Source organism: Tupaia chinensis, unplaced genomic scaffold (assembly GCF_000334495.1).
Source record: "Tupaia chinensis unplaced genomic scaffold, TupChi_1.0 Scaffold000217_1, whole genome shotgun sequence".
NCBI classification, from domain to species: domain Eukaryota; kingdom Metazoa; phylum Chordata; class Mammalia; order Scandentia; family Tupaiidae; genus Tupaia; species Tupaia belangeri.
The window spans coordinates 2,438,896-2,453,120 of NW_006159692.1; positions in this window are offsets into that span (position 1 = coordinate 2,438,896).

A 14,225-nucleotide genomic window follows, 5' to 3' on the forward strand; every position below is an offset into this window, starting at 1 on the left:
GGTCCTTATTTAAGAAGTCTTTCCCTACTCCAATGTCTCCCAGAGTTTCCCCAGTGTTTTCCAGGGGCAGTTTTATAGTTTTTGGTCTTAGATTTAGATCTTCGATCCACCTTGAGTTGATTTTTGTCAGAGGTGAGACATAGGGGTTCAGATTAATCTTTCTGCAAGTGGAAATCCAGTTTTTCCAGCATCATTTGTTGAAGAGGTTTTCCTTTTCCCACTGAATTGACTGGTATCCCTTGTCAAAAATAAGTTGAATGTATGTTTAGGAATTTATTTCTGGAGACTCTATTCTGTTCCATTGGTCCACATATCTGCTTCTGTGCCAGTACCATGCTGTTTTGATTACCACAGCTTTGTAGTATATTTTTGAGTCAGGGAGTGAGATGCTGCCCACTCCACTCATCTTGTGCAGAATTGCTTTGGCAATACGGGGTCTTTTGTGATTCCAGACAAACTTTATGATTGTCTTTCCTAGATCTGTGAAGAATGTGTCTGGTACTTTGATTGGCATTGCATTAAATATGAGTTTAAGCCACTGGTTCTGAGACTCGAACTGTAGTCGACTGCATGGGAATCCAGTGATGTAGCCATTATGCCATCTGCTGGTTCCGAGGCTGACATTATTATGTGCATCTGATAGTTGAAGAATCTGAAGCTTAAAGGATTTAAGTAACCTGCCAAAGATATTCAACTCAAAGTTACTCAGTAAATGTTTGAAACAGAATTCAACTCCCCACATTAAAAATTCTAAAACTCCAAATGCATTCTCTTGTGATCTCCAGCATATTATTCTCCAATAGTCTCAGAAAGAATTTTGTTACTATCTAGGAATCACAACTGCAAAAACATACCAGTGCAGTCTTATTGTTATGCTGATGTGAGAAGTCTTATGCGGTCATACAGTTTTAATTTAACATTCAGTGCATTTCCGGATGATATGCATTGGTATTTCCTCTTAGAACTGTAGGAAAATCTTTTGGCACCTAGAAAAATGTGTCTGTAATCTCCCTGGATTCTGTTTATTTCTGGCCAGCAAGGCACAGCCCAAATCACACTGCTTCAGTTTCTAATTTAATGGAACATTAAGCATCCATTTCTGGTACCTAAATTATATAGTCTTTGTTATTTATAGAACTTACATGTAAAGTGTTTAACTGAAAATGAAAATAAAAATAGGAAATGGATGGATGCTTGCTATCAAGTCTCATAAATGATCCTATAATATTATTAAGTCCAGTAGATAATGAGTGCTAAACAATTTTGGAAATTTTAAAATAAGGACTTATTTCCTTTGGCTAATGAGCTTCCATGGTTTTTGTTTTGTGCTTCACACAAGGAAGGGCTTCTGGAAACACTCAGGTCAGCCATACTCCATATAAAATATCAGACAGACATCTCTTGTTCTTAATGGTGGTGCAATGGACTCCTTTCTTTCTCGCTTTCTCCTTCTCTTTGTCCTCATTCTTCCCCCTTTCTTTCACTTTCCCTTCTTTCCTCTCTCCCTCCCTAACTTCCTTCCTTCCTTCCTCTCTCTTCTGTGCATTAATCCCACAATGCAAAAATTGAAATGAATTCTAACAATGTAGATGTTCAGAAAAAGTTTTTCAGAGCCTATGAAATAGTTTAAAAATTCCACTAACAGAAGGAAATACATATAACCTGAGTGCTACCTTTTGATTAAAAAGATATTTATTTTTTCTCAATTTATAATCACATGGAAAATAAAATTCCTCCTGACAGATTCAGATATGCAAAACGGGAAAGTTTGAATACCTAGAATATGGGTCTTTATTTATGGAAAATAGTATGGCTTCTGATTTTACTATTTTTTTTTAAGAGAGATTTTTGTTATAGGTCACGTGCACTCACCAGAGAGAAAGCGAGACAAAAAGTGAGAAGTCACCCACCCCACACAAAGGGATGGCCATGCTGTAGTCCCTTCTCCTCCACTTTCCTCTTGGGTTTTTGGGCACACAAACACATGGGCCTGGCATGAGTTTTAAGCCACCAGGTCTGGGACTTGAGCTACGGATGACTACATAGAAGGCCAGCAACATAACCATTTTGCCATCTGCTGGTCCCCACTAATGGTTTATTAAAAAGCAGCTAGGAACATAGATTCCCTTTCTCTCTCTCTCTCTCTCTCTCTCTCTTTCTCTTTCTCCTTCCATATCTCATATTCAGTCAGATAATATCCAATAAAGCACCAATCCTTCTGTTTCCTGCAACTACAGTCTTGTATGTATCCCATGCGGGCAAGCTCTGTTCTGCAGCAGGCTGTCCTGTTGGATACCACACACGTGATGTTGTTTTCCAAAGTACGACATGACTTTCTCCTGAAGTTTGGAGGCATCAGGTGATTTACCTGACTGGAAGGAAATTATATATATATATATATATTAATTAGTTAATTTTATTTTAAGATCTTTTTTTTTTTTGACCATAGGGCATATGCCCTCAGCAGAGAGAAACAGAGAGAGGGGAAGTGAGAAATCAGCCCTCAAAAGGGGGAGGTGAGATAGCCATGTCACAATCCTTTCTCTTCCATTCTCCTCTTGGGATTTTTTGGCATGCATGCACATGCACTTGGAGTGTTTTTCAGGCCACTTGGTCCAGGACTTGAACTGTGGAGTTGGCCATGTGAGATATATCGCCTTAAGTACCACACCGTCTGCTGGCCCCTAGAAGGAATATTAAATTCTTAGAGTCCCTTCACTTAAGGACCATGTCAAGGCTGCTGTTTCAATGAAAGCTCTGGCCATTACATGTTGCTTGGCTTCTTCTCCCTTTACCTACTCATCTCTCTTCATTATCTCCTAATCCACTCAGGCCATCCCTGCTTACAGCTCTTACTACTCTATCATGCAGAACCACTTAGCTCCCTTTCTCACTCTGCCCATGCTGACCATGCCATGATGGTTTTGAAAACAAAAACAATCCTCTGCACTACCTTAACTACCACACCACCGGCTGACTAAAAGAAAAGAGATTTTTGTACAGCTGTGCAATACATTTGTATTTTAAGTCTTAACTACAAAAGGGTTGAAAAGTGTAAAAAGTCTACAGTGTAATTGTTACATTTTTATAATGTAAAAATGTACAGTACGCTAAGGTTGATATATTACTGAAGAAAGTCTTTTTTTAATAAATCGAGTATAGCACAAGTATACTTAATTTTTTAGTAAATTAAGTATAGCATACGTATTAATAAACTAAACAGTGTACTGGAAAATCCTAGCCCTTCACATTCACTCACCACTCACTCACTTACTCACCCAGAGCACTTTGCTGTCTGCTAAGTTCTATTCACCTTAAGTGTCCTATATAGGTGCACCATTTCTAAACCTTGCTTTTTTTCTTGCTAGAGGGCACATGTGCTCACCAGAAAGAGACAGAGATAAAGAGAGGAGAAAGCAAGCCCCCATGGGGAATGGTCACACCAAAACCCTTCCTCTCCATTACTTGATCCTGTTGGGATTTGGGGCATGTATGCACACATGTCTGGCATGTTTCTCAAGCCACTGGGTCCAGGACTCAAACCACATGATAAGTCATGTGAGATCCAGCTACCTTAACCTCCAGACCATGGAGCTGGTCCTCATTTTTTATCTTTTATACTATTTTCCCTCTACCTTTTCTATGTTTGGGTATGTTTTTATACACAAATATTTACCATTTTGTTACAATTGCCACCAGTATTCAATGCAGGTTTGCAGCATAGGAGTAATAGGCTATAGAATATAATGCAGGTGTGTAACAGGCTGCATCATCTAGGTTTGTGTAAGTACACACCATGATGTTCACACAATGAAATTGCCTAACAACGAATTTTTCAAAGTGTATCCTGGTCATTAAGTGGTGCATGACTGTATTAGATGAGTCATTTTCCTCCTGTGAGCCTCACATCCCTTATAAAATTTTAACCTCATAAAATCTCTACAAGTCAGGCAGCACTTAATAACATCCCCATTGTGTGGACAAAAGACCTGAATCTCAGAGTGTCAGTGACTTGTATCTTAAAAAGGTCAGGTTTAGAACTAGACTGCAGATCTCTGGAACTCAGCTTACAGCGTGTGTCCTACACCATGCATGCTTTACAGACCCAGTTTTAGCAGTATAGGGGAAGGGTGTGACCAGTCAGCTGCTACTGGATCAACACTTTGTGATGAGTGCAACACAGTCATTGCTGAGCTCATGTCTAAGAAATGCAATGCATTGCTTAAGAGAGATGGCATCAAATACCTATCATAATGGGAAGTAAATGTGGTCACATGGTAAAGAAAAGGAAGAGTCAAAAGGCATGCCTTATGAACAAACTCACAGGTTTGTAATCAGACAGGTTTGAGTACCAGTGTTACCACTGACTATCTATCATCCAGACCTTAGACTGGTCTATCAGACATATGACAGCAGGAAACAGACGGATAAAGAGAGTTTCAGGAAGAGATTATCTACAAGGGTACAGGAGGGCTAAGGAAAATCGGAAAATCAACAAGAGATATAAAAGCCATGGGATTAGTGACCTAATGACATTTTACTACCCTTAAGGCAATGGGAGAGAAAAATAAATAAATAAATAAAACCCGATAAGAAGGAGTCAGAGTAATAAACACTCCAACTTCTCTTCTTTTTCACTCTCTAATCTCCTTCCAGAGTCTCTGTTTCGCTAAACTCAACTGGAAGTCAAAAGACATAAGAGCCCAGTCCATAGATATCAGCCTCCTGAGGGATGGAGAATGGTGGAAAGCAGATCTGGAGGGACAAACTAAAAATATTACTAATAATAATTTCATGGTAAGACTGAGAAAATAAAAGTGCCTATCACTTTCGAGCAGTGGCTTCAGCTTATAGAAAAGTGTGCGAGGCTTGATTATTAGAGCTTCTACAATCGACTAAGTAGTTGTGTAATCACATCTGAGCAAAACTGAGGCACATGAGCCATACAAGAGTATCTGGGGAGTCATATTGTCCCCAGCTTTACCAGACCATGAGGACCAATAGCAAAGCGATGAATCTCTATTTTTACAGCTAGAGGTACCGATGGCTTTTCAGTTTCACACAAATGAGAACATTTTCAGCTTAAAGGAATTCTCTGAGGTTTTGAATTTCACTTTTCTGGATTTATAAAGATAAAGTACTTGTGACATTGCATTTTAACTATAGATCTGAGGAATATTTAAAATAACCATCTAATTCTACCAGTTGTGTATTAAGTCACCAGGCTCACCAAATTGATACAATCACTGTCTACATTTAAGAATGAGGGGAGATTGGAGGGACAGGGATCTGAAGAGAGAAAAGCAGGGAGTGTAGAAATAAAACAATGATTTTGGTAAGAATTGATGCTTCCAAATTTAAGGGCTCATGTGGGGAAAAAAGGGCAGAGTGATGAGTCCAGCCCAACAAAACTCCCAACAAGACACTTCTGGGAAACACTGTTTGCTATGGTTCATATATTTGTGTCTTTTCTAAAATTCATGCTATAACATAATTCCAATGCAATACAGTCTTAAAGGATAGTCCTTTAGGATATGATTAGACCAAGAGGGCTCTGTTCTCATGGTTGAGATTTGTGCTCCATAAAAAGGTTGGAGGGAACTAGCTAGGCCCTTTGGCCCTTCTGCCTCCCACCATGTGAGGACAGGGCACTTGCCTCTTTTGCCTGTCTTCATAATTGTGAGAAGTAAATTTCTATTGTTTATAAATGACAAAGTGTAAGGTATTTTGTTACAGGGTTCAAAAGGACTAAGATAGTTTTAATTCATTAACTCATTTATTTGACAAATATTTATTGAGCAACTATTATGTGTTAAGGCCTGTGATAATTGGCAATAGGTAGGAGTCAGGTTACAGAGGCCATGTAGATATGGGTAAGAAGTTTGGATTTTATTCTATGTATAGTAATAGGCATCAATAATTCATTCATCTGCAAATTAGAGAGTCCTAAATTAACTAGCTTTTTTAAAAAGGAAGATTTATTATCTTTTATAATAAACTCCAAAAGTAGGATGGCTTCAGAAATGGTTAACTTACCACCTCAATAGTGTCCTTGTAGACTTAGGTATGTTTCGTTACCCTTAATGTGTTGTTTTTATCTGCATGATTGCAGAGTGACTAGATGAGTTATATTTGGCAACCTGCCAGCACAAAAAATTATATATAAGGAGAATTTATTAGTTAAGAGATAATTAATGGTAATAGCTGAAATAATCCTAATAAGAATGGCTTAAAGAGATACAAGTTCATTTCTTTTTATGTAAAATGAGTATGGAGTTAAGCAGTCCATGCTTCTATGGTGTCCCCTTGAAGTTGTCACACAGGTTCCATCTGTCTCTACCTCCTCACCTCTAAGATGAGACCCATCCTTAAAGATGAATACTACTGCTGCTGTTCCAAGTTTTTCATCCACATCCTAAGAAATAAAATGTGATCAGGAAGGAAAAGAAAAGGTGAAATTCTTGTCTTTTGAGGAGACTTTCCAGAACCACACTTAAAACTTCTTATATTATATAGAACTTAATTACAATTCAGACTTCATAGCAATAGAATCTGTGAAATGTGGTATTATAGCATAACATCAATAGAGCCAATTAAAAATTAGGACTCTAGTAGCAAAAATAAGGTATAAATAAATATTAGAAATACAGGAAGTCTCTGGCACGCACACAAATTTTTTTTTCTTATGTTTTGAGAGTAAGGAAACTTTCCAGAAACATCAAAATAGTTTAGTTATGTAGGTTCTGAAGACAGGAGAAAAAGTTTGGAATTGGAAAGCATTGGTTTCAAATCCCACTTCTGTTTTGAGTAAGTTTTATACATTTATGTAAGCTATTTTACCTTTCTGAGCTTCAATTTGCTAATACATAAGACAGGGATTCTAAATTCACAAGGTCTTTGGTGTTAATAGAATCATGTATTGAAATAAATGGTGACAGGATTAATTATTAAAAATAATTTCAAAGGGTAGCCACATTTTACTGTTGGGATCATATTAGTGTCTGATACAGTCCAGCAATCACTTGTTCTTTTATTCAGAGACAATAATCCTGAATGGGCTTTGTTACCAGAGAGTGCAAAAGGGGACTCAATTCACAGTATCATCTACAAGCCTTGCGTTTAGTGTTAGAGCTTAGCCTTTATGTCCATAGAAGACATAGATTCTTCTCTTTATCTCTATCATTTGCCACTTTCTATCAGGGATGACTCTAGGACATTTTTAGAATTGTCTTAAGTTGAGAACTCAGCTACAAAATGTAAATTTTTGTAACATCTGGTTCAACTAGCAACTAATGCTAAGATTCCAAAAAGAAGATAAGAATCTTAAAGACTGAAAATACTTCTTTAAACAACATTTTTTAGTGCAGCTGCTTCTTTGTTAAACCACATGTTACGAAACCCCAAAGGGTACTTCTCACATGGGACCATATTTCTATTTTTTATGATTTAATATTTATAGCTCAAACTGAATTGTGTTTGTAATGTTTCTACCAGTGAAGAAAGAAAGAGAGACAGTGAAAGAAATATAAGGCTGAAAGAAGATTTATAAAGAGTTGTGTATATTCAACTCAAAATGTGGTGGAAAGGAGGGAGAAGAAAAATAGTCAAGAATGGAGGATAAGAAACATAAGTATATTTTTGGTGGAGAATAGCTGCAGATCTATCGAATTAAATTGCTCTCAACCTACAGAATAGTAGATCATTTCCAGTTGGTCAAAATACAGGAAGTAGTTGAGTATGCTTATTAAGGCAGTGATCTCTGGAGCTCAGAGGAAAGGAGGGATTGCAACTTCCCTACTTAGTGGGACTTGTGGCCTCAGGAAAGTTACTTACTACCTTTGAGCTTCAATATCCTCATTTCTAAAACAGAAATAGTAATAGTAATGCCTACCACATTGGATGATTGTGAAGATCCAACGAAGCAATGTATGTAAAGCATTTGGAACACTGCTTGGCACATTCAGAGACCATGATAAATATAATGATTATTATTATAACTCATTTCTTAAATGAAAAGTTTACACCTATCAAGAAAAACAGCAACATATGAGAAATAGATAAAAACACAAAAGACATGTTTTCTCTCTTAGCATGGGCTCTGTAAGAAAAAATAATTCTGTAGCACCTGACCTCAAATGAGTCAATCTCTTTATTTTTTGATACTCAAGACAGACTGTTTGATATTATTCAGCCTTAAGAACCATGAGGACATTCTACCATGTGAAATAATCTGATCAAAAGAAAACAAATACTGCATGGTTCCATGGAGGAGTCTGACCCTGCGAGGCCCCCAGGATCTGTCTGAGCCTCCCGACCTTCAAGCTCCGCTTTCGGTTGGATTAATACATTGGCAAGGCCACTGTTGTGCACCCCCCAACCTTGGAACAAAGCTTGGGTCAATTAGCATGTCAGCAAGGCTGTTTGTTATTTGCTCCAGAAACTGTGGCAGCCTTACTGGGAAGCGACTCCCCTCTGGCTCTCCAATATACTACTATAAAATAATTACATAGCTCTCTTATACATCCTGAGTATACGATAAAATCTTCCAGGAAGTCTCCAGACCGCTCCCTTTTATTCTGATTACTTACTATTAATTATAATGCTTTATCTCTATGGTCACAATAGAGGGTGGGCTGAAGTTCTTTTTAGGAAGAAATAATCCTGACCTTTGGAAAGCCCTTTAAAATACATTTAAGGTAAACTTAATCCTTTTTTTACGTAAAATAGGATTAGGCCCAAAACTGGCCCAGGACACCTCTGCCCTCTCTAAGTGAAATAGATAAATATATTAAGATTCCTCAAATTAAGTTTTAAATCTCTATAGAACTGTATAAATATCATTCTTTATTAAGATCTATAAGAACTAATATCTATTCTTGAGATTTTTTTTTTCAGCACCATTCTTACTAATCACAAGATGGCTGCTATGCCGCATTAGCTGATAATTATTTCTGCTTACTGGAACCGCTTTCCCGAAACTGCATTCTATAGAGACCCACCTACAATTGTGGAACTACACTAGACCCACCCTTAATCTAACCCTGAGTAGAATCTATGTTTCCTATTTTTAAAACTTTATGAGCTAATAATTGAAACACGTAGTCCCTCTCCCTTTACTTGCATGTAACACGTTTTTAATAAAAACGCATGATGATTCCTAGCAGTTGTCACTCCTCAGCGATTTTTGAGGGGTGTCCGGCAAAGGACATGCATGAAAAGGGATCGAGGCCTTTGCCTTTTGTTTACCTTCGCCACCTCTGTCGAGATAGTTAGCTAAAGTAATTAAACTCAGAAATGAAAAGTAGAATGGTGGCTGGGGAAAGGAAAATGGGGAGTTGTTTAGTGGGTTTACAGTTTTGAAGCAAGGTGAAAAAGTTCTAGAGATATGCTGTGCAAGTGTGCATATAGCTCATAATACCATAATGTACACTTAAAATTAGGAGGACAAATTTGTTACATTATTTTTGTATTGTTATTTTTTTGCCAGAGGGCACAAGAGAGAGAGAGAGAGAAAGTGAAGCTGCACCTCCCCCACTGTGGGAAATAGTCACAATGAAATCCCTTCTCCTTCATATCTTCCTTTGGGGATTTGGTATTTTTTAGATTTTTGTAACAGGTGTGTGTGCTTTTAGGCGAGACAGAAGCAGAGGGAAAGTGAGGAGCCACCTCTCAGGGGGGATGGCTATGCCACAATGTAACAGGTGTGTGTGCTTTTAGGCGAGACAGAAGCAGAGGGAAAGTGAGGAGCCACCTCTCGGGGGGGATGGCTATGCCACAATTCCTTCTCCTCCATTCTGCTCTTGGAATTTTGGGCACACACACACACACACACACACACATACACAGGTGTGTTTTGGACCTGAGTTTTTTGGACCTGAGTTTTTCAAGATGTCAGGTCCAGGACTTGAGTCATGGAGTAGGCCACGTCGACCAGCACCTTAACAACCACACCACCTGTTGGTCTTCCTTTGGGGATTTTGGGCATGCAAGCACATGCGCCCTGTGTGTTTTTCAAGTTATTGGTCCAGGACTTCAACCACACAGCCAGTCATGTGGGATCCAGCTGACTTAACCACCAGGCCACAGAGCTGGCCCTGTTGCATGGTTTTTACTACTATAAGAAAAAGGAGAGAAAATATGAAAGGAAATTCTGATACATATTATAGCCATGAAAAGATTATACTTAATGAAATAAGTCACAAAAAAACACATACTGTGAAATTCCACTTACCATGTGGTAGGTACCCAGAGTAGTCAAATTTTTGGAGACAGAAAGTAGATGATGGCCGCCAGGTTGGGGGAGGGAGACAAGAACTGAGTTAAGTGTTTAATGCAGTGGTCCCTAACCATTTTAGTATCTGGGATCAGTTTCCTGGAAGATAATTTTTCCATGTTTCGAGGGAAAGGGAGAAGAATGGTTTTGGGATGATTCATGTATGTTACATTTATTGTGTGCTATATTTCTATTATCATATAATAATGAAGTAATTATACAACTAACCATAATTCAGTATTTTCAGCCACTCCTTAGTGCTAACACCACCACCTCAGCCCCACCTCAGCTCCACCTAAGATCACCAGGCATTAGATTCTCGTAAGGAGTGCCCAACCTGTATCTTTTGCATGCGTAGTTTACAGCATGGTTCCTGCTCCTATGAGTATTGTTGCCACTCATCTGACAGGTGGTGGACCTCAGGTGGTACTGCAAGTGATGGGGAGCTTGGCTCGTTACCTACTGCTCATCTCCTGCTGTATAGCCCAGTTCTAGCAGGGGTTGGGGCCCCTTGTTGAGTGTTTCAGTTTGAGAAGATGAAGGATGGTGGTTGTAGATGCACAGCAGTGTGAATGTACTTCATGCCATTGAACCGAATACTTAAACATGCATAAAGCAGCAAATTTTATGTTATGTTCACTTTAACACAGAAAAAAAAAAAAAGAAAATTTACTTCCATTTCTGTTTTGGAGTTTAATAGCTTGTACTCAAAATTGAGTTGAAATAATGGTAGTATGACCAACTAAGTGCTTAAACAGCCACTGCAGAGCTCAAGGGTTCACAAAATAATGCTTTCCACTTACTTTTGCAATGTATAGCACTTGTGTACCATAAAAGCTTTGTTTAGGAAAAAAATCTAAAAAGGATTCCTTCCTGATTTTCCCTCCATCACCCAAGAATCAAATACATTTTTCCTTCTGGAAAAATACCTAGTGAGAATTCTTAAAATCAGGACTTTAAAAACATGGTTTGTAAATCAAAAAAATGTGGTAAAAAAAAAATGGAAAGCAACTGTAGATAATGAGACAGTATGGGAGGAGAGTGGGAAATGGCAGTGGGTGAGAGGGAAGGAATCAAGGGGAAAGAAAAAGAGGTCAAATATATAAGAAACAAAAATGGATAATTAATTGTTGAAGATAACTTCTATGGTAATATCTTTGATTGAGCCAATACACAGTGGATTCTGGTTGGGAAAACTCATTGTATGCTACAATGATATATAGTGAATGAATGTAAAATAAATAAATTTAAGATTAAAAAAAAGAATATGGTCAAAAGAGTTGTTGAGCATGTTTCAAAACATTCCCTGAGGCCATAAGCAGTTAGTGATGTACATTTAGAGGCATACATCTTAAAGAATTCATTTGGGGTTCTGCTACTACTTCACAATTCCTCCCCAATAAAAGAACTAGTGGTAATCTTTCAACAAGGGGCTAAAGGAGATGGTTTTTGTCCAGGCTTCACTCCACTTCTCCAGACTGTACCACATAGAAGCCTACTACACAAGTGTGTTACTGATTGCTTCAGGGCCATTAGTTATGAGTTCTAGAACTTATATAGGCACTTGATATGAGTTAGTTTAGAGCCTTTATGAGCTTATACCTATGGAAGGCTTTGCTTCCTCCAGAATGATCAACACTGTGCTGGCTGTCTAAATTCTTTCCACCCTTACTTTCTCTTCTGTGTTCGCCAACCTTTTCAGTCTATAACTGGGAGCTGTAGTCTAAGCTGATTTTAGCAAGGATCACTTCCTGCTCAGATCAAAAGCTGGAAATAAGTACTCAGCATTCTCTTCCTATGTAAAATCTTCGCATGTTCACTGTACCCTCATCACACACAGTGGTAGTAATTCAGAGCATTAGTGTTTAATCTCTTTATGTACAATATTGTTTTGAAATGAAAGTTTAACAAAGGCAAAGAGGCTCTTTATATATTTATGAGAAAAGTAAAAATAAATAGCTTAGAACTGTAATGCATCTGTAATAAATATAATGAATAACTTATTTTTTTTTTCAAGAGAGAATTTTGCTACAGGGTGTGTGTGCTCACCGGAGAGACAGAGTGACAGAAAGCAAGAAATCACTCCCAGAGTAGATGGCCATGCCACAATACCTTCTCCATTCTCCTCTTGGGATCTTGGGCACACACACATACCCAGCAGGAGTTTTAAACCACTGGTTCTAGGACTAGAACCACAGTCCACTACGTAGAAGTCTAGCGAGGTAACCATTATGCCACCTGCTGGCCCCTATACTGGACAACTTTTGAATTCATGAGTAAGTCCTTAAGATTGTAGAGAAAATGCCCAGGGGCCACAAAGTGAAAAAAAATGAATGGTAGAGTTTTAAACTATTGGGTCGTTGGAAAAGTCCTGATGTACTTTTCTGTTGTTCTATGCAAAAATGCATCACGACTTTTCTGAAGACCCAATAGCACTGATGCTATGGCTGCCGACAAGAAGTTGGTATTCATAGCATCTATGACCGAGGTCTTGTTTCAGCAGCCTCACAAAGCTAAGAGATAAAGGGTTATATCTGTGTAAAGTAGGGACTTTTCCTTGAGATGCCTGAATAAAGCTAGGACTCTTGGACTATTAGTGAAAAGGAGAATTAACATGTTTAAAGTTTACTTATTTCTTCCATGGGGAGAAAGACAAGGAGAGAAAGAGAAAGAGAAAGAAAGAGAAAGAGAAAGAGAAAGAGAAAGAGAAAGAGAAAGAGAAAGAAGAAAGAAGAAAGAAGAAAGAAAAAGAGAAAGAGAAAGAGAGAGAAGAAAGAAAAAGAGAAAGAGAAAGAGAAAGAGAAAGAGACAGGCATTCCCATAGTGTTTTCATGCCATGCTCTATCCCCAGCTTCAGTCAACCTGGATCACGGGCACATGCACATGCCTGCAGTGTACAGGGAGGCCCCAGGACTAGAACATGTGGACCCAGTATCCCTGAGTGTTGTGTTAGTGCTGTGATAGCAGCCAGCCCCCCAAACAAGAATGAAAACAAAATAAACAAACAAATCTCTATGCATTGCAAGGGGAGATAACATAAAACCTTTCTATTTTACCATGGGCTTTGGTGGAAATTTTTTTCTTGCAACATAGGCTTCCTGGCATATGGAGTTGGGGTCCAAATTATGACCTCTGTGCTCAATAATACTGTGACCTCCAAAAGTTATGTTAAAGTGTTCAGGGATAATAGAAACCCAAGACACTTGAAAAATGAAATGTAAGCCATGTTTGGGGCCACACTCTCAACACAGGCTCCCTCTAAGTACTGACAATCAGGCTGTGGGAGAACTGAGTTTTTACATGATGTTTGTTGCTAAAGCCCATCTTCTTTATACTAATTCTGTTGTTGAGTAAGCTCTCAGGCTGGCTTTTCTGAAAAGATGATGTTTTTTCACACTATCTTGAGAGATATTTAAGCTAGTGCTGAAATCAACCTCCTTTCAACCTTAGTAAGAAGGGACTGCATTGTGCATTTTTCAAGGTGGTGTTTCAAAGGCTTTCATGGCACTAAATTCACGGTACATAATAGGAGCCCTGCATCGCCTTTCATTCTCCTGCTCATCTTTGAAAATGTTCCCCTTAGATCCAGATCTCGAAAGTGCAAAACAGATTGAAGTTACTTGGTTGGAGAGTATTCTCAATTGCAAGACCTTCATTATATTTAAAAGTGCAGCCCCCATTTCAGGCATCTCTATATTTTGAAAGTACACAGAATGTCATTCTCGAGAACAAATTGTCAATGTTACAAACAGAAACAAGACGTTTTTAAAAATATCCTTTTATCTTACTTCAGACAAACCCAGAAAACACATTCAAACAAAAGACACATGAGTTAGCATTGAACTTTGTCACCTTTTTCTAATCATATTTGTGACCTGCAGATATAGACATAGAAATAAACATAGATAGCAGAGACTTAAGCACCATTGGACAAGGTAATATTTTATGTTCG